A 20,794-nucleotide genomic window follows, 5' to 3' on the forward strand; every position below is an offset into this window, starting at 1 on the left:
AGCTCTTTGCGAGCCTCTTGCTGCTCCCTGTCTTCCTCTCCTGTTCCATCAGACATCAGCTGTTTTCCCAGGAAGTGTTTTATTTAGAGCAGATTAATTAATTAGATACAGTATCAGAGTAATGGCCAGCCTTAGCCCAGGCCTATCAAGGCACCCGGGGCTAACGGCGTGGCAGAAAATATGTGTGTGTGGACATAAAGCAGCGACCCACTGTGTGTATTTTTAAGACTCGCAGGTGCTGGTTGTGTATCTGTGCCAATTGCACTAATTGGACTTGTCAAGAAATGTCTTATGAGTATAGGAAATGTGTGTGTGCATGCAAAAATGTGTGTGTTGTAGCTGTGCACATGCCAGACTGTTAAATAAGGAGAAATAACTACCTCTAACTCATCATGCTGGTAGCAGGGTTGTGTCTGTTGGTATCTCACAAAATAAACCGCAGCGTTTCATTAACACTCCTCTCTCTTTCTTTCCCTCCAGGGACGAGTTCTCACACCAAGTACAGAGCAGTGAGCAATGAGGAAGAAAGAAAAGAGGTGCTTGTCCAATCAGAGATGCAGATGGCCACAGAAGACATGAGCACCAGCCAATCTGGCACCAGGACGACTTCCGCTTGCCAATTTATACATAACAAATCAAATGTGACCCCCTAATTGAACAATTGATACAGTTTACCGAGACACACATACTGCCAATGAAGTGACACATCCCATTCCTGCACTCATTTCTACTTTGATAGATTCTTAATTCAGTTCAACTCAAACAGAAACAGGAACATCTTACCATGCTGTGACTATACCTCAACCAGTACAGACACAAATCTGACGAAAAAGGCAGCACCAAGCCACCATACACTGATATATTACTGTACACACCAGCCCCCACCCCCTCTCAGATGGCGCTAGCCTGCATGGATAAATGTTAGATGGCAAGCATCTCCGCTCGGCTTTCTCAAATGGATATTGTGACGACATCCCAAATGGCCCAGAGGACAGGACAGGGACGGCAGAGACATAACGTGACTGGAGGCTTTTCATCAGTGGTCCTGTCCACAGCCAGCTCCTTCCTCTGTTGGCTCGCCCTGCTGTCAATAATGCGGTTGCCAATGGTCACAGCTGACTGCTGGCTGATCGAAGGGGAGAAGGGCTTTGTGTGGCTGGCTATCTGCAGCATGAACCAGCCGCCTTACGAGGCCATCCCCTCCCACATTAACAGGTAAGAAAGCTTCCAGTCAAAGAGAGCTTTGTTGACATTATTTGGCCCCTTTGCCAAACATCTACAGCCCTCCCACTTCTCTCAACAGCACTATTGTGGATCTGAGGCTGAACGAGAACAAGATACGGTCGGTGCATTATTCTTCACTAAGTCGCTTCGGCAACCTCACCTATCTGAACCTCACCAAGAACGATATCAGCTACGTGGAAGACGGAGCGTTCTCAGCACAATTCAACCTGCAGGTGAGCAACCACACAACGTCTGCACAGAGCATGTGCACATCCAAAGACGTGCACATTCAAGGAGGCCTTTGTTAATGCACATGCACACAATGGAGGAAGTACATTTATCTTTTTAAGCGCTGCGTTTTGAGGTTGGCCTCACAGTATCTTCGCTTGCTTTACTCTACTACACCACATTTCAGTGGGAAATGTTTGACTTCTAGAGTTATAGTGTTGGATCGTGTTAAATTGAGGTTCAAGTTTTACATACGAAAGATTTGCTCAGAATAAAGTATCATTTATTTTTATAGATTAAACTGCGCCAAACTTTAAATATAAGCCAATTATGTAATTATATATAATGCTGGACATCAAAACTTAACACTTTTTTTTTAGTACTTACCAAAATGTGTCTGTACAGTAGCACCAGGTGTTGAAATCAAACATATGGTCACATTCATAGTCTTGTTTATTTACCCTTTGATGAAATATTTAGATTTGAATCATGATTGAATCATGAGTTTTATTCAGGCAAAGTTCTTGTGCGACTGTTTGTTTTTCTACAGCATTTAATATTTCAGAACTTTGACTTCATTTAGTAAATAAAAAAAGAGTTTTACAAAAAAAATAACATGTTTGTATTTCTCAAAGTAAGGTATCGAAAAAGTATCTCTGGAATTGGCACTGAAATACCTTTAAATTCTTCATAATGACTAATGATTACTATTAATATTTAAGCACATTTCGCAAGTAAAACTCCAATACTTTTACTCAAGTAAACTTCTGAATGAAGGACTTCTAACTGTAATCAAAGAGAGTATTTTTACACTGTGATACTGCTACTTTTACTTGGATCTATGTTGTCCCAGCCTTACACACAGATAGACACGCTCACACAACAAAGACAACACCCGCTCATTATGGCTTCCAGAGACATTGAGGCAAAAGCGGTTTCACCAAACTGAGCTGAGCGCGACCGTAATGAGCTGGCATGCTCACACATCTACCGAGCCACTGGAGCAGTGCCAGGAGGTAAAATGTGAAGAAGATCTTAGTAAATTCAGCACAGCACAGAGGCTTAGATCACCATGTGAAACATGAATTGTACAGAACAGTCGCCTGTTTGTTCTGTATGTTCCCAGCTCGCAGTGAGCGATGCCTGGCGCTGGTCGGCTCTTCAGAGATTAGAATAATCCCACTTGCCTTTGTCTCCCCAGGTTCTCCAGATGGGCTTTAACAAGTTGAGGAACCTGACAGAGGGGATGCTGCGAGGCCTGGGCAAGCTGCAGTATCTCTACCTGCAGGCCAACCTCATCGAGACTGTTACACCCAACACCTTCTGGGAATGCCCCAACATAGAGAATATAGACCTCTCCATGAACAGGTATCGACCTGGGTCTGTGCATGTGTGTCTAATGAGAGAGAGAGCGAAAGCGTGCTGCGGTGGAGCTCAACAATTAGCTGATTAATCAATTAGACTTGGAGAAAGGAGTTATTAATAGATCAATCATTCAAGAAAAACTATAAAACATTTACTGTTTAAACCTATAGGAAGAAAGTGAGTTGTAATATTTCTAGCACAGCTGCACTGGAGCTAAATTGGAGTAAAAATTTTTTTAACACAACTGAAACATCACCAATAAATGTCAGGTATCGTGTCGTCACCCCAATGGCTGCTCTCTAAACTCACCAATTTGCACTGATGTTTTCCTTACCAGGAAAAGAAAGCACTGCAGCAGACAGTAATTTTCTCACTGACAGCATCCTCAGTAAACCATGATGCAACGCTGCAACAAGCCATCTTTTCAATAAAAGTTGAGATTCCTCCTTTTTCCCACTGGGGATAACTGTCTTGCTCTTGCTATCGGTACTGTAACTGGTATTGATCTCTTGACTCAAATGGAAAAGCTCCAGCTGAATGGAACAAGCTTAACTGCTCTTTGGGGCTTGTTGAAAGGCATTCTGGGAGATGTATAAGACCGTAAACTGAAGTATAAGAAGACTCAGTAACAAGTGCTTTAAAAGAGGAAATGCATTGATTTTACACATCTGCATATGTGAAACTGTGAAGTCGTCAGCGGCTCCAGAGGCAGCTGTGCACTGTATTCAGCTATGTGAAAGCATCTGAAGGTGAAATCTTTCTCTTTGTCCCCTCTCAGGATCCAGGTGCTGGATGGCAGTTTGTTCTCTGGACTCTCTAAGCTGACCACCTGTGAACTTTACACCAACCCCTTCAACTGCTCGTGTGAGCTGCTGGGTTTCCTGCGCTGGCTCTCGGCCTTCCCCAACAGGACCAGCGAGAGGATGGTGTGCGACTCGCCTCAAGGATTCTTTGGCTACAACCTCCTGAGTCAGAACCCCCGCATGCCCACCCAACGCAACGCTCTGCACGTGCTCAGTCTCGTGTGCACGGACGACGGCAGCAGCGTGACGCCCTTCAATTTCATCGAAGTGGCCGATTCCACCACCCCGCCCCTTGATTTTGCCTCTCCCTGCGGATTGGACGATTGCGCTTCCGGGACCCCTCCTGATGAGGTGATCAGTTTAAGCCCGATTAGCATCAATCCGATCATGACGCTAAAGCAGGTGCAGCATTCGAGCGCTGTGATAACAGTTCAGATTCCTCATCCGTACAGGAAAATGTATATCCTGGTGCTTTACAACAACAGCTTCTTCACAGATATCCAGAATCTGAAAAGTCAAAGAGAAGATATTGATCTAAAGAACTTAAAACCTAACACGGACTACACGTACTGTGTGGCTTCTATACGAAACTCCCTGCGCTACAACCACACCTGTCTGACGATCTCCACTGGCCGCCGGACTGAGGAAGAAAGGACAGCCAATCAGTCATCAGCCACCCACTACATTATGACTATTTTAGGCTGTTTGTTTGGCATGCTGCTCTTCCTTGGCCTGGTTGTCCACTGCCTGAGGAAGAGGAGGATCATGGAGGAGAAGGAAAGGAAGATGAGCAGGATCCAGAGGACTCTCATAGAGCTCAAGTACGGTGGAGAAGGGGATATAGAGGGAGGCAGCGGAGGATCTGTTTCCCAAAAGCTTGCCGCTGGGGACAGTCTGTCCAGAATGCCTTACCTTCCCCAGGGTGGCGAGATTGATCCATACAAGCTGCAGGAGGTGATAGAAACACCACCGCACAAGCCTGCTAAACTGAACTACATGGAAGTGAGAGGGTCCGGCATTGAAAGGGAGAGAGAGCGAGAGCGAGAGCGAGAGCGAGAAAGGGAGATGTCACCACAAGCAAATCCCCAGGGCTCTGTGGCTGAGATCTCAACGATCGCTAAAGAAGTTGATAAAGTTAACCAGATCATCAACAACTGTATAGATGCTCTCAAATCTGAGTCTACCTCCTTTCAACAGGGGATCAAATCCCCCTCGTCTGCAGGCGGAGGAGCTGTTTCCACTGCAGAGCCACAGCTGGTGCTTCTCTCTGAGCAAGTAGAGAGAGGAGAAAGAGGAGGTGAGTTCCTCTCCCCGGTGTATAAGGGAGGAAGAGGAGGAAGAGAAGAGCGGGGGAGAAGCTACCATCATTCGCTGCAGCGACACCACAGCATGGAGGCTCCTCCAACCTCCAAAAGGCCCAGCACCTCCTCCTCTCCAGGCTCTGCCCGGAGCCCTCGCTCATTCCGCTCGGAGGGAGGCTACCACTCGTCAGAGACCCGCTACATCGAGAGGACCTCACCCGGAGAGAGAGGGGAGAGGGGAGGCGGAGAGGCCATCCGCACAGTCACCCCGGCAGCGGCTATCCTACGAGCTGAAGCCCAGAGAATCCGCCAATACAACGAACACCGCCACTCCTATCCTGGCTCCCAGCAGCACCTGCAGGACCTGCAGCATCACCCCCAGATCCTCCAGGAGCTCCACCACCACCCAGGGGGCCGTAAGCCCTCCGTGTTAGACCCTCTCACCCTCAGCAGGCAGGCCAAGCAGCGTGAGTTGGCCTACTCGCAGCTCTCGCCACACTACCCGCTCTCGCCCCAGTACCACAACCTCAGCTACTGCTCCAGCCCAGAGGAAGACGAGGAGGAGGAGGGGCTCCTCTGCACCCCGACCCTGGGGCTGTGGGAGAGGTTCAAACTGCACCGTAAGAGGCACCGGCAGGCGTCCATGGAAGACGAAGGATACGTGGCGGCCGGGCACGCGCTGAGGCGAAAGGTTCAATTTGCCAAGGATGAGGATCTTCATGACATACTGGACTACTGGAAGGGTGTCTCTGCCCAGCAGAAGACCTGATCCCACATCTGGAGACCCCCAACACATTGAAGATGGAAAATAACAACACTACGCCCATAGCATATTGATACAGATACAAAAATGACCTGTAAATACACACAAACACACACAAGTTACAGGCACACATACATCTATACACACACACACAGACACACACACACACACACACACACACACACTTTACACAAACCAAGCCTTTGCTTCTGAGAACATGGAGGACCAAACTAATATACTACACTGAACAAGAAAAATCATAACTTATAGAGAGACTGAGTTACTTTTTGTAATGTAATGAAAATCATAGCTCAGACTTATGTAGCTATTTGTACTAAGTTTTGAACGAAGAAGAGAAAATAATCAACATTAAGAAACAGAAACCTTAAACGTTGCCGGGAAACCCATCCTGAACAGCCTGGCTACGCTTTCAATCTGCCTCGAGACTGACGCTCACCAAGCCCGACCGCGGCAGATTCATCTCACGGCGGCGGCCGCAGCGGACCGATGAAGAGCCGGTGGTTGTTTTTGCATCGCGCCCTGCGATACTACTGAGAAAAAAAAAAAAAGAAAAAAGAAAAAAGACACTTTGAAAGGTTTGATTTGGATGGTTTAAAACATCAAAACGACGAATTCTGGATGGGTCGCCAGGCAACAGTAATATTCAACTGTGCTGAGAACGAGTAGGGAGCTCTCACAGAGAGCGAGCTTAATGTGCCAAATCAAACAAGGGGAGAGCAGAGCCCTACTGTGTACCAACTTCTCCTCGCCCTGTTTTTATATACAGAATTTAAAAAACCTAGAATGATATGTTATTACTATTAATTATTCTTATTACATTACTGGTCTTCTTATTATTCCTATGCTCCTCATCATTAATACTCTATTATTTGAATATGGCATGGCTCTGTCGTGTGACTGTGTTTTGACTGTTTTGAACCTCTCGGCTGAGAAGTGCACACCAACAGAGACGAACAGTATGACGGACGAGACGTTTGACTTCTTCTTTTCTACCGAGGGGAATGTGCTCTCTGCCGAGCCAAAAACAAGCGCGTCTTTTCTCTTGGTGAACCCCTGCTACACCTGCTCCTCATCCTCCTAAAGAGGGAACGCTGTACAGATGAGAGAGAGAAGTTCTATATTTGCAACAGAGGTGACTGTTTTGTTTGTACAACCATGGTTTTGAAATCTTTCAGACTTTTCAGAAACCAGAATCCCAAGTTAGTTACCTACCTTCTCACTTACAACGGTACGTTTTTGATTTTGAAATCGAACTAAAAATTCTAATCTTCAAATGAATGTCTTCAATTTCCACAGGGGAAACATATCTGCACTGTTCAAAATCAAAAAACGACTCTTAGGAAAAGACCTGAAAACTCTCAGCTTCCTTCCCGACACACTGTAGAGCCACTGTGTTTTATCAGCGCTTCACTTTGCTTTCTCCTCCCATCTCCCGCGTTTCTACTGTTAATTTTCCGGATTCCTCTGGTTCCACTGTGGTGCCACTGTGCCAACTTGATAAATCACAAAGAAGTATTTGAAGTGATTTTAAATACTGCGATTTACAGACCTCTTCTCCTTCACATCGACACACATCAGTTTGCCAAACAGAACGACGATTTGCACAAAAAGCTCCACCACCATTGGCTCACTGCTCCCCTTCTATCCTCCAATCATTTCTAAGACCAAAGTACTGTGGTAGTAAATTGACCCTTAAAGCCCCCGACCCGGCCCCCCCACCATCACCCTTACAGTTTCATACACACACACATCCAAGTGTAGTCATGCACACACAACCACGACCACACACAGATGAATGTATTCTTTGAGAAATTAATACTGTTTAGCAGCTGGATTTTCTGTTTCTGACGTACAAGCTGTATTCAAACAGTGTCCTCATCTGTCTGATAGGAAACTTTGCTCAGATGGCCACTTGTGTTTCAGAATTGGGAGACAAATAAGGGATATTTGGCTTTCTAACAACACAAACTCTGACCCGCTCGGGGCAGATTCTCATGGACGTCGCCGACTGAACCAAACGTCCACACGTCTGTTGAAGTAACAGCAATGGTCTTTTGCCTTATCGAAGGTTTTCAACCGAAAACGTTCCCGACATGAGAGGTGTTACAGTAAAATTAGTATCACTCGCATGGCGAAAAGAGACTACATGTATATCTGCAACGTCTGCAGGAGAGCGGAGGCTGGAAGGAGAAATACTGCTGTTTATTTTCTACAGAACTGTGCTACAACAACTCATTTAAGAAGACTAAACCAGGGATGGAGTCAAGAACATTTCAATTCAGTGGATTTTGAATTTAACAAGCTTGTAGTATTCAGAGTATTGACAAACGATTTGTAATTACGAATGCTTATACTGACTGAATCGCAGCCACTTTGCTTTCTGAATTGAAACAGAATTGACTCCTTGAAACAACACTGAAAACTACACAATAGAAACAACCGAGCTGGCGAACAATGAAAAGTTTATTGGTGAATGGAAACACTGTATAAAATCTTTTTTCTGTGCTATAATGAGTTCAGAATGCTCAAGTCATTAAGCCCAGTTAAAGCCATAATCGTGGGTTAGTGAAATCTCCACAGCTGTTTGTAGCACTGCGAAAGCTCATTCGTTTGCGTGGTTGGAGAAAGGCCCCGTTTTGTTGTCCCTCCCCTCCGACTGCAGCAGCTCTGACACACACCCTCTGCCGCTGTAGCAAACAATCCAACTCCATGAAGGAAACTGACGAGCCGCGGTTGTTTCTGCATCACACGTCCCAGATTGTGGCTTTAACTAAACAACAGCCTTAAAACATTCGATTTTCTTTGATCTTTTTCAATTTCCTGGTTTCTTAACTTATACTTTCCTGACTGCAATTTTATAATTGCTTGATTCTTAAGCCTCACTTGAGCATTCTTTGAGTAACAGTAATAGCAATGTAGCGATGTATTAAACTACTGTTTTTTGGGTTGTTTTTTTTTCCATTCTGTTTATGAACAATAATGGCCTGAATTCATCATGTGTCACAGAGTAGCAGCGCTCGTCTAGAATCAGACGACGACGAGCTGACGGTCGAGGCGACCAGTCGACAGTGACCCTAATCAGCGCTGCTATTCTCTGAAGCGTGATGAAGAGAAACTGTGTTTTTGAAACAACGATGCCTAGAAAGTGGAAATAAATAGAGGTCCTACTGACAACAGACAGAAACGACAATGGAGCATGCAGCAAGGAAGTCTTCAGTGGAAGCTTGTGTTGTGTTCTTCTGGTGAACGACTCAGGAGTGAGAGAGAGAACGCTCTGCCATAGGATCTCTCAGAGGCTTTCTTTCTTTATTTTCTTGTCAAAAAATTAAAATGAGCACAATAAAATAGCCTTTCTTTCACTGGCTCCTTTCCTGGAGAGACCGCACCAATGCCAGAAGTTTTAAACACACTCACGACTTTCACTCCACATTTCAACGTTCATTACTTTGGAATCAAAAGGGTCAGTTTAGCTAAAAAACTCTGCAGCTATGCAGCCAGAGACAGGGTTGGTAATGTGGTCATTTCATTGGTAATGTTCTGATGTTCCGCCTCGATACAGTGGAGAGGAGCTGAATTCGTCGGTGGTGCTCAGGGCTGGAAAATTACATGTGAAAAATTCAACAGTATAATTTCCGTTGCAGTGGACAGAAACAGGAAACGCACCGTCAGAAGTTTTAAACACTGTCTCTGGAATGAACTGATGCTCATTAGCTGAGCTGTGTCGCCTGGTCAAAGTACACCCACTGCTGTGTCCTCTGAGGCTAAACTGTACGCGAGGTTCAACTAAAACCTGCTGCAGAGAGCTCCGTCTGTCTACACTCTCAGCTTCTGCGTTTCAGTTTGCACTCATGCCGTACATGTTGGGAAAGCTAGGATTTGTGTGATTTGACTGATGCAAACTATTTCATGATACAATCACAACAGCGAGTACAGTCAACACCAACAACAAACAAACAAACAAACGATTAGAAAATTGAGGCAACTCACCAGAGAAGTCTCATTGTAATGCACTGACGGAAAGCAGTTTAAACACGATCTTCAACATTTTCTCCATTATACCTGCGGTAAGAATGAAAATTCAACATGGCCGCCGCACTCTGACCTTTCCACTGACACCTCACTCAACCAGTCCCGACCTTCCATCTCATCTCTAGAGCCGTCAAAGAAACACTGAGTCGATTGCAACCGACTGTGCAGACGAGCGGCGCTCTGTGGAGCCAATGAAATTCCAAAAATGAGGCTCTGCAGTCTCAGTGGGTAATTTACAGCCAAATCAATGATTCAGTGCAAATAAAAATATTGCACATTGGTTGAAATTCTATAGTAAATGATCTCAATATAAAGATATATAGACTAAATAAAGGTATAGATGTAGTATCGATGTTTATCTAAACAAATATATCACCAACCAGGGAAAAGCTTCACGCTGTGGTCCCACTGCACTTTCCAGCTAATAAGGACCAGATACAATCATCTGAAAAAAGAAAAAAAAAAAAAAAAACCCTTTTGAAATAAAAAGTACACCTCGGTGTGTTCACTCTTCTGTCACTCAGTGCCAGTAGCACTTACATTGATTCTGACTGCTGGGGATAAAACTTCACACTGTTACATTTCAGAGAGACCAGAGCCATGCATGTAGTCCCAGTGCTTCAAGAACAGCTTTCAAGTGACTCTGGGTCTGCCTCGCATTGGTGTTTTAGGATAATTTTAAAGGAATATAGAGGAATGGTGAGGTTTAAGGTCATGAAGTTCAGTATAGGGACATATTTACACAGCTCACAACGATGAATTTTTACTGTGTGTTCTTTTAAAGGTAACACTACATACAAGTGTCAAACTTTTATAATCCTGTGATTACTCTTATTCTTCCTCAATTCAGTTTTGATGCCAGGAACAGGGTCACAGATTATCTGACAAACAGGACAACCAGTTGTTAAAGTCAAATCTACTGCCTTCAACGAGAGATTTTCCACTTATGAATATGTCATACAGGTAACTTATCATATATCTACTGTCGTGCCCACCACCGCTGGTGGAAATGTATTCACTATCAAGACTGCATCAAGTCAGCAGATCGCTGTCAAGGTGACTCTCAATAGCGCATCACTTAAGGTGTACTAGCACTCACTCATTCACTGTGCAACACTACTGAAATGTGAACGACAGCAGAACACAATGCAGATGACAGCAGACACACACATAAAGTGATAGCCGTATTGTTGCATGCACCTGCATAACAGGGACACTGCAGTGAGCATAAACCAGGTATCAGAGTCTACATCCATGATAGAGGCTGTGCTCCAGCCCAGCAGCGCCCTCAGCTAAATGCTAACCTGCTAACGGGAGAAGAGAAATTAAGAGATCACCAACATCAGAATCGCAAACGCTCATGAGTTCAGTAATTATCGATAATACATGTATGTCACTTGCAGCCAATTTGGAGTTTCATAACATCACACAACAACATGAAGACATCAGAATAATGAATAATTCAAATTGTTTAATCCATGGCTGACTGATACGTGTGAACAGTTTTTGGCTTGTAGCTCAACATCATCCTCTTTAATGAACTGCAAAACTCATGTAAAAGGAAATAAATTTGGCAAACATAAATACTTTTTACATCTCAGTCCAAACTAAATCTGGGTGATTTTAAATTCAGGCCAAATTTGCTGGAGGAGAACTTGGATGAACATGGATGCTGACAAACACCCTCAATCAAAGCACTGCTTGGAGAAAGGCTTCAGAAAAGGGGAGAAGTAATGTCGCGGTGGTGCGGTGCCGTGGCTGAAAGGCTGTGTGTGGAGGGCGTTCCCTTCTTTGCTGAATCTTAATTTGACAGCAGTAAATGAATGGACCGAGAGAACCATCTTAAGAGTATCTGTGCACTGAGCAAGTCCAACCGTATCTGGAAATCTCTAATATTTAATGTTTAATATGCCAAGAAAACGCAACATTTAAAATAACTTTGAAAATCAGAAAAAAAAATTTCTTTCGTGTGTGTGAGGAGCTGCACGGTAACCTACTTCTGCGGCAATTTCAGGATGTTTTGTGCCGAACAAAAGCTCTGACGTGGTTGGAGTCTGAACTGTCAGCAGCTTAAACATCATCATCTGAAATCTAGGCTACTTTTACACACAAAGGAGGGGTCTTCACTTGCTCTTTCCCCCTCACACACACACACACACACAGCCATGTGCTACATAGTTACACTGTCCAATTTCATTCAGAGGCTTTTAATGAGAAGCTTTACTGTGCATGAAGCAGGTAAGTGCTTCGCTCAGAGACATCAGCAGCTTCACTTTTTCACTTTTCATGCACTCATTACTGTCTGATACTGCGTTTACAAATGAAATACACGAATCCAAAATGAATCTCACAAAAGCACAACTGCTTCTCCCACCGTTTAGCACAACATGGGCGGTTACGTCACAGCCACTGGCGGGTAAACGTGCTCCGGTGCTGAACTCCAGTGATTTTCCACATCAAGATGAGTTTATAGGTCATGAGGACTTCTACTCAGCCTGTGAAAACAGTTGTACAGCGTCTTCAGTGGCTCTGGAGGGAGCTTTGTCAAGTCTGAGCAAAATCACTGAAGTGACATCGACTGTGAAGGCACACAAACACAAAGCCTGGTCGCAAAGTGGGGGCGTAGAGCTTGAAATGTGAGCGTTAGGAGGCGGGGGAGGCCTAACGACGAGACACAACCGAGGGGTGCTTTAGGAAAAAAGAGGATGAAGGGGTTTTGGTGCTTGATCCACATCAGGGACTTACAGTCTCGTCTCTCAGTCTCTGCTGATTAGGTTTGATGAACTGGTACTTGAGCTCTGGTAAAGTAAAATTTGGAATAAAATATCTTCAAATTGCCATTACAGAACTTTTAGACATATCTGATCTGTCCAAAGGTACAGTTTGTCGTTATGAGACAACCAGCAGAGACTCCAGGGCAAAATACAGCTCAGTGCTCAAATATTTGCACCGTGTAACTCCATAAAAACGATGTAATTTTTACATTTCCATGTGTGTGTATCGATTAAACAATCGAGAGTGGGCCGCCGATGTGCAGCGTCCAGGGAGCAGCTCCGGCTCTAAGCCAGTGCCTTGGTCAAGGGTCCCGACAGGAGAATTAACTCTAGATACATGGTTTTTGATGGTGGGGGATACCGGAGCCCCTGAGGAAACCCGCTCGATACGAGGAGAACATGCACACTCCACACAGGAAGGATCGAACCCAGGACCCTTTAGCTGTGAGGCGACGATGCAAAACCCTCATTTAAAGTACATTTCGATTAAAAAACGTAACGAGCGGTCAGAAAGTCGTCAGGAAAGCTTTAACACACGGACACGAGAGGTATTGATTTCCTCATCTAACTGTCGTCAAAGAGAGTGTAATTAAAATGTTCAATTAAAAAAAGAGTCTAAAACAGTAGAGAACACATAACTCTTCAACTGCTCCAAAAGAAAAAAAAAAAAAAAATCCTGTCACATCTAAGTCTAATTTGATCCTGCGAAGCTGCAGCGAAGAGCAGACGGAGGCGATGACACAGACCCTCGGTACAATAAGGCTTATCTCTGCAGGTGAAATAACCCTTTAGACTCATAACAGAGGAGTAATTCATGTGCCGGAGCGCAATCCCATTCCATCCTGAGCCGACTGGCTGAAAATCGCAACTTCAGTACAACAGCGGCGAGCTTCATTACTCCTTATCTTCAAACCGCTGCCGTACAAGTGGCTCAGGGGCCTGACGGTGGGCGGCCTCCATCGAGACGGCGCCAAGAGAACATGTCTTAACAGGCTGCTTTCATTATCCTTCCATCTCCTGTCTGTCATGTGTGATTTTAACCCAGGGCAGGTGAATCCGGTATGTCTCCCCGGTTACATCATCGGTCTCCCCCAGCCTCGTTTTCCTCCCTTTGTGACGCCTCAAATCTCTCGCTCGCTCTGAAACTCAGCGCGGGCAGACAGCGGCACTGTGTTTGCAGGCTGACACTTCGAACGCTTTAAAACTTTTCCGATTCTGTTGTTGAACTTTTAAAATTACACGTGATATTTACAGAAATGCGCATAACGCAGTCATGATGCCGGGCGGCTTATTAAAGAGCACTCCTGGCCAGCAGAGTGAAAGATTTCAGCCCTGTGCCCGGTGGGCCGGTTGAAAAGGGCAGCCAAACAACTCCTAGTATTACTGCTGGAAGAGAACCTACATTAAGTCTCGTTTTGAAGCGCTGTGGTTGAGAGCTGCCCTTTCTGGATGTGGTCTTATCAAAGCAGTCTGACGCAGAGCGGGGAAGGAGCCTCCAGCTTGCCCCGGTGTCAGAGTTTGGAACACAAGTAGTTGTCAGGCTCGTCACAGCCGGAGCTGCAGCGACCAAAATATCTGCCTTTTTCTGTGTGTGTGTGTGTGTGTGCTGCCTGTCTCCCCCCATCACTCCGTAGCTGTCCACACTGATGCCTGCCCGAGTACAAAAAGAGGCGTCCCCAGGCACAAACAATACACCCCCCCTTTATTCTCCACATGGCATTTACAATGACACCTCCGGCACTGATGGAGGCTAGAAGAGATATGAGGACAGAGAGAGAAAGAAAAGAAAGAGGCAGAAAACGGAATTAATAAGGGGCTAAGGAAGATAAAAGAGGACAGAAAGACGGGATTCTTTGCTCATTTTCAGAGTTTTGATTTCCCTCTTAGCCCTCGGGGTTGTCTTTGTGAAATAACCTTCTTTTAAAAATGGGAATTAGAATTGCTGTCTCTATCAGAGATCACAGCCTAATGTGGGCCAGCCTGCAGAAGGAGGCGTTTCATTGAGCATGATGTTAAGAGTGATAATGGGAAACATTCTCACCACTGTATTAATACATATTAAAGGTCCCATATTATGAAAAACCGACTTTTTCTGGGATTTGGGGTGTTATTTTGTGTCTGTGGTGCTACCACACGCATACAAAGTGTGAAATAAGACCGTCCGTGCTTTTTTGAGTAAGATACGGATTTGTGAAAGCACCCTTCCAACCGAGCCATTGGAGTTCCGGGAGTACTGTTGCGTAACAAGTCCGGATATTTGCATGCTCCCACCCACCAGCCACCACCCCTACTCCTCTCATTGGCGTCTCTCCACCCACCAGATACGCTACCTTCTCACAGATCTGCGATGTCGCTATCGAATGCACCGTGTTAGGAATCATGTCGAGCTGCCACACACAGTGTTCTGTTGGTGGCTGTAAAGACGAGCACAAATCGCTCCATCGGCTCCCAGCCGCAGAGGACAGAAGAGCGGCGTGAATTGAATTTCTGAAGGCAACGTCCCCGCTACAGTTGGCAAAAACCTACTGGTGTGTGCTAACCACTTCGAGGCTGACTGTTCCGCCAAGCCCGGTCAGTACGAGGCAGGATTAGCTGGGAGACTTTCTCTAAAGGAGGGCTCACTTCCAGCTTTGCGTGGATTACGTGCAGACGAGGGACATGTAAGTATACAAATAATTAGCTGTGTGTTTCTTGAGTAGATTAGCGCGAACTCTTGCGTGTTGTAGCGTGTGTGTTTTGCCATTGAGAACGATGTCAGGCTAACCGCTAGCTTCGAGACTACGACTCCAGCCATCACAGGTTAGCTCGCTGCCACCGTAGCTTTTGGTCCATCACACCACGTTTCTGATCTTGCAAATGAGTGAATACATGTTCGAATGAGATGCCAGCATTCACAAATATTAAGCTGTGTTCATTTTGCAGTTTAACACGAATTAACCAAGAAGTGCTTTGCGACATAGCACAAGCTAACGCTAACCGCTAGCTTCTAGTTCGCAATTAGCATGATCTCCATATGCAAACCCAGCGACCCGGTCGGTCAAGCGATACATACACAGACGCTCCGCAGGGTCTAAGCTTCAAGAATTTATGAAAATAATGCATTTGGAAACGTTTTCTAAACTGGAGTATGTTAGAAAAGCCCAGGGCAAAACGAGTGAATGGTTGAGACTGCTACATCCCAGCCCACACTCCAAGCATTTTTTCTTTTATTTTTACGCTGTGTATAGCTGTTGGCATAGCTATTCATGTAAGATAAGGTTGATGTCACTTCTCTCTTTTTATATAGGCCAGTGGATCATTACAGTTACCTGCTACTGATCAATTGTAGCAGTGAGCTGTTGCAGCCTTTAGTGCTTGAATTTACACTAACAGTGCTGTCATGTTTTACTCCTAAGTATGCCCTGTTATCATAACAATATACTGTTGTTACAGCTGTCCAGGCTACTGTGTCCTGCAAGGACTACTGTTGTTATGCACTTCAGTACAACGAGAATGCTGATAGAGGACAAGCGACCACATCATCAGGAGATCCTCTTTTCAAACTGAGCTTTCCAAAGTCCATGAACGGAGACAGCCAAACCAGTGAAGACTAACCACATTCGTAAGTGTGAACTCCTTTTTTTTATTTATTCAAAGAACAAACATTTATATTGTACATGACAAAAAGACACAAAGTACCACAAGTCAGTACTTTCAACACAATAAATAAACCAAAAAAAATACACACTTAAATACCTGAGAAACTACAAAATTCAAAGTGCAAACTCACTATATTTGCAGTTGCTGAATGATCTAATAAATGATACTAATGATTCACTTTTTCCTGTGTGTCTGTGTATTGCACAGGTTATATTGATGATTTGATGGACATGATCACGGAGAGGATCTTTGTCGACCCATCATCGTACAGAGCTGAGATTCTGAAGATAAACATCCTGCTGGACGTGTCGTCGGAGGGGATCTTCCCTGGGCATCAGGAAACTCCCAACGTCAATCTGCATGATGGGATGACTGCTCGAATCTTCTGCCCAAGGAAGCTCCGGCACCAGCTCACAAAACTCATTGGCTAGATACCTGTAACGACTGAGAAAATTTGAACATTATGTTAGTCAACAGGTTCTATAATGTCAACATCTGTATTCACATTTTTCTAATATGGATTCAGAATCCTTCACTTGTACTGTATTTCCATGTACAAATATTCATGACTGCAGGCAATAAATATTTATTTATCTGTAAAATGTTTCATGTGAAGAAATGTATAATATATAGCATTTGCTAAGGAAAAACCTGGTTATATGGTCAAGATAAAATATGACTGACTATATTTAGTTTATTATGGTGTATGAACAGTGAAGTTGGTTATTATAGATGAAACTCACTGCTCTGTCCCCCATAGCGGTAAAGGGTCGTATTCAGCCCTGTAAGTGTTGTATGCGTTCTGCAGTGAGAACACATTTAGACAAACAGGTTCTAAACCTGGATGGTTGATCATGCATGGAGGCCTTTCATCTACAACTGCTGCAGCCTTGTTGTAACCTATTATTCATAACATAAGGTGAGTATCTGCCGTGGCATGTTATCTGCAATTATACACTATGATCATACTGTAAGTGCAGGTAAAGATACTGTGACCTGTGGCACCTCCTGGCAGCATTTGTTCTCAGGCTGCATTGTTGCACAATTTCCACATAAGCGCTGATACGAACAAGTAAAAAAAAAATCATGCATGTATAAAGCTAAAGAAATACGAAACCTTGCATACCAACATTTTCAACCAATAACAGCACCCGCGTTTTAGATTTGAACGTGTGTGCTCTAGCTAGCTACTTTTTCTCAGCCTGAGGTGAATGGTCAGTAGTGCTGCTCAGCAGTGTCGCCTGTGTGTGCTCTGCCCGTTCATGTGTAAATGAGACGGAGCGCTGAAACTAACAGCGCAGTTAGACCGGTCAATGTCTCAGCAACCCAGTGATTACTAGAAACCCCCTCCTCTTTATGTAAACAAGCAGGACCTTCCGACTCTGCTTTCATATGATACCAGGCTTGTGTGGTTTGTGTGATCAGCAGACGCGCAAAAGTGGACATACGCTATTTCCGTGTTTTCGTTACATACGCATTTATTGCGGTATGAATTATGTTTTGTTTGGGTGGCAATCCTTGGTAGAGACTTTTAGCTGAGTTTCTCCCCGTCAATCTGGTATGCTACAAGTTAGGATTGGTGCTTCCTAGCGTGAGCATTGACCGTCTGAACTTCGGGCCTCTCACGCTGCCACCTGTACAGGCCGTGTTGAAGAGAAAAAGATAGAAAGATGTATTTTGACTAACCTTTCAGGAGCGTCCTGCTGAATTCTCTGAGGTTCTGTAGGAGCCTTCCCTCCTTCAGGATCCGATTCAGGTTCGAACATGTACGGTTGAACTACTGAAGAACTCGGTCTATTCACTACCGTCATGTCCGCTACTTTCGCACGGGCAGAGCTACGTGAGTCTACGCTCTCACCGTTACCACGGTGACATGGGTGGGACAGCAGCAGCTTATTTGCATTTAAAGCTACAGACACCAGAAACGGCACATTCTGAAAGGGGCTGAAAAAGAAGGATATAGAGGGGGCCAAGAATCTTTTCCTAAAAGCTATTTCCAGCAAACAGCACCAAAAACATGTTTTATGGAAATCATAGACCTATGTAACTTATTGAAAAATTGTCATAATATGTCACCTTTAAAATCAACCCTCTAAAAGGAGGCCCCTACGTCTCACTGCAACACACACACGGGCACGCGCACGCACACACAAACGATAGGCCAAGCAGCATTAATAATGTACAGTGTAAGTGAGAGAACGCCGAGGAAAGGTCGAGGCTGGCTGAGAGGCGAACAACACGACTTGTGAGTTATTAGGTCAGCGGTTACACTGGTTATCTTCTCTTTGACTGCGTGAACGTATCCAACCTTCTCCTGTTTTAATATCTTATGAGGCCCATCATCCTCGAGGTACAAGCAGCGTGTCCAGACTCGCGTCTTTTTAAAAACAAGACGAATCGCATTTAGTTTCAAGACAAGGACACCGGCTGAACAACTCGCGCTGGAGGACTGGAGACTGTTGACCCTGAAACTCTGCTGCAGCTGCTCTCATACAGAGGAGGTGAGGGGTGTGTGTGTGTGTGTGTGTGTGTGTGTGTGGGCAAATCTGGAGCCAGACGCAGGAAAACAAGGGACGAGTTGAGAGCTGCAAAGAAAATTCAGCTTGGAAAGACGAATGAATCAGGATGGACAAAATGTGATGAGGACTAAACGACAGATCTTTTGTCGTTTAGCCTCCCTCAAACTGTTTCACCTTTCTAAATCACCACAAGGTGACACTGAACTAGCTGAAGATACACAAACACACACCCGCAAGTAGTGCTGCGCACGCACGCCAGCTCCCAGATTGAAGGAGGCTAAGACGAGAGATCAAGGCAGTGCAAATTAAAGGCGCTCTAATTAGCCAAACTGTCACTCTCCTGCTCTGGCAGCCATATTGGAGTCTGCCTGGAGACCTGCCTGCCTGCACATTTCCACTGGCCCTCTGAGCAGCCGTATATACTGTATGGGAGTGAGGATTAGAGGCGGCGGCTGTTGAGAATTACACTTGCCAGACGTTAAGCACAGCAACATCTCCGAAATGTTGGAATGAATGGAGAGATGTGTGTTCATGAAGCTGCTCTGTGCAGGTCTGTCATCAGAGGTACAAACTTCGCCCTGTTTGCAAGTCTGGCATCAGTTCTGAGTACATTATTACACCATTAGCTTTGGCTAATTGTTATGCCAGAGAAGGATCATGCATTAGCTTGTGGTCAGAGCTGAAAATACCCCAAATTTCAAAAGAGGCCACATTTTAGTTTTAGAGTGCATTTTCAGTTTTTTCAATATTAAGACATTCTGCAAAAAGTCACTGGGGCTAATTTTTTCTCATTAAAGCAGCGTTTTGATGTCCTTTTGTCTATCTTATTTGTGGAAAAATAACTAATTATCCAATAAGAGCTGGAGTCTCTGTGCTGCTTTCTGCCACATTAAAGTTTCACCTTGCAGGTTCATCAGAGTCTGATCCACATTTAATTGCTGCTGAACATTTCCCAAAGTTTTTAAACTGATTTCCAAACTTTCCAGGGAGCCTTTGATGACAGGAGAGCATAAAACTCAACTTGCAGAAAGTTGAAATGTGGTTGAGTTCGGTAACCCATCGTAACCAACCTTTAGGTTCATGTGACTGTCATTAGAAATGGAGCACAGACTGTTTGGAAAACTCTCCCTGCTCCTGCTCGTCTGTCAACTGAATTTTGAGAGAATCAGCAACAAAAAATGTGAATGAATGCTTGTTATCATCCACCACCACCAAGATCAGCGGTGGGTGGTGCCAATTCTGCAGATGGAAAACCATTAAACCATTGCAGAAGAAGAAGCCGCAACAAGATGACGTGATAAAAAAAAAAGTCGAAGCACAAATGTTGAAACACACTGTAAAAAACACGGCGGATGCATGATATTTTTTTTGAAAAAAACACCTTAAACATGCATAAAAACTTTTTAGCTAAATTGAGGAAGATTATTTTTTTTCTTTTTCTAATGCGATGCTGCAAAATGTGCATAAAAATCCAACAATGGTAAATCTTGCTGCTTTTCTCACAGCTGACATTTCAGAAACACTGAACAGCAACTTAATTCCTGTAAATGACAAACAAACAAAAATCACATTATGTCTCACACACCGTCTCACTGCAGCTCGTCAATGCGCCGCCGTCAGTCAATCAGAGATCTGAGTCACTGCCACAAACAGGTTTACAGGAAGTCTTGGCTCATAGGTGTATTTCGAAGTGACAATAGCGTAAACGAAAATAAAAAAAATAAAAAAAATAAAAAGCATTTAATGTAATGGATGACCAGTTTCAAGTTTTATGTCTCTGCCAGCTCACTGTATTGCAAACTGGGGATGTGGAAGCCTGGAAGGTAGGAAATCAATCTTAAAAGCTATTAAAAGAAAGCGTTTGCTTTGGAAAATGGTCAGCCAAAATTTAAAGCAAGCACAATGTGTCGTCGGCGAATGAGCCGAGTCAGTGGTTCCCATGATGGATCTGTGGGGTCGTGACATGATTAAAGGGATAAGACAGGAAATGATGTACTGCTGTTTATTTTATTCTGATTTCTGAGTGAAAAATGGATCTTCTCAACTTCACAGGGCCTAAAAAACACATAAAATGAGATCATTTAAGAGGGAAAAATCATTTTCTGGTTGAACTCCTCATCGCTCACAG

The 20,794-nt window shown here is 44.4% G+C and overlaps 1 long non-coding RNA gene and 1 pseudogene across 2 annotated transcripts in view; both read left to right on the forward strand.

The window, feature by feature from the left end:
* The window catches only part of LOC143319293 (protein ELFN1-like), a 101,503-nt pseudogene extending 95,682 nt beyond the window's left edge, over nt 1–5,821 (forward strand). Inside the window, exons 3-6 of the transcript XR_013077068.1 lie at nt 481–1,215; nt 1,304–1,457; nt 2,654–2,820; nt 3,596–5,821. The product of XR_013077068.1 is annotated as a protein ELFN1-like (transcript). The remainder of the gene's footprint in view (nt 1–480; nt 1,216–1,303; nt 1,458–2,653; nt 2,821–3,595) is intronic.
* Nucleotides 5,822–15,045: 9,224 nt separating this feature from the next.
* On the forward strand, nt 15,046–16,479 carry LOC143319790 (uncharacterized). Its single transcript, XR_013077104.1, has 3 exons — nt 15,046–15,168; nt 15,941–16,109; nt 16,355–16,479. It is a non-coding gene; the product is annotated as an uncharacterized LOC143319790 (long non-coding RNA).
* Nucleotides 16,480–20,794: the final 4,315 nt, after the last annotated feature.

The sequence above is a fragment of the Chaetodon auriga genome, chromosome 4, assembly GCF_051107435.1.
Source record: "Chaetodon auriga isolate fChaAug3 chromosome 4, fChaAug3.hap1, whole genome shotgun sequence".
In the NCBI taxonomy this organism is placed as follows: domain Eukaryota; kingdom Metazoa; phylum Chordata; class Actinopteri; order Chaetodontiformes; family Chaetodontidae; genus Chaetodon; species Chaetodon auriga.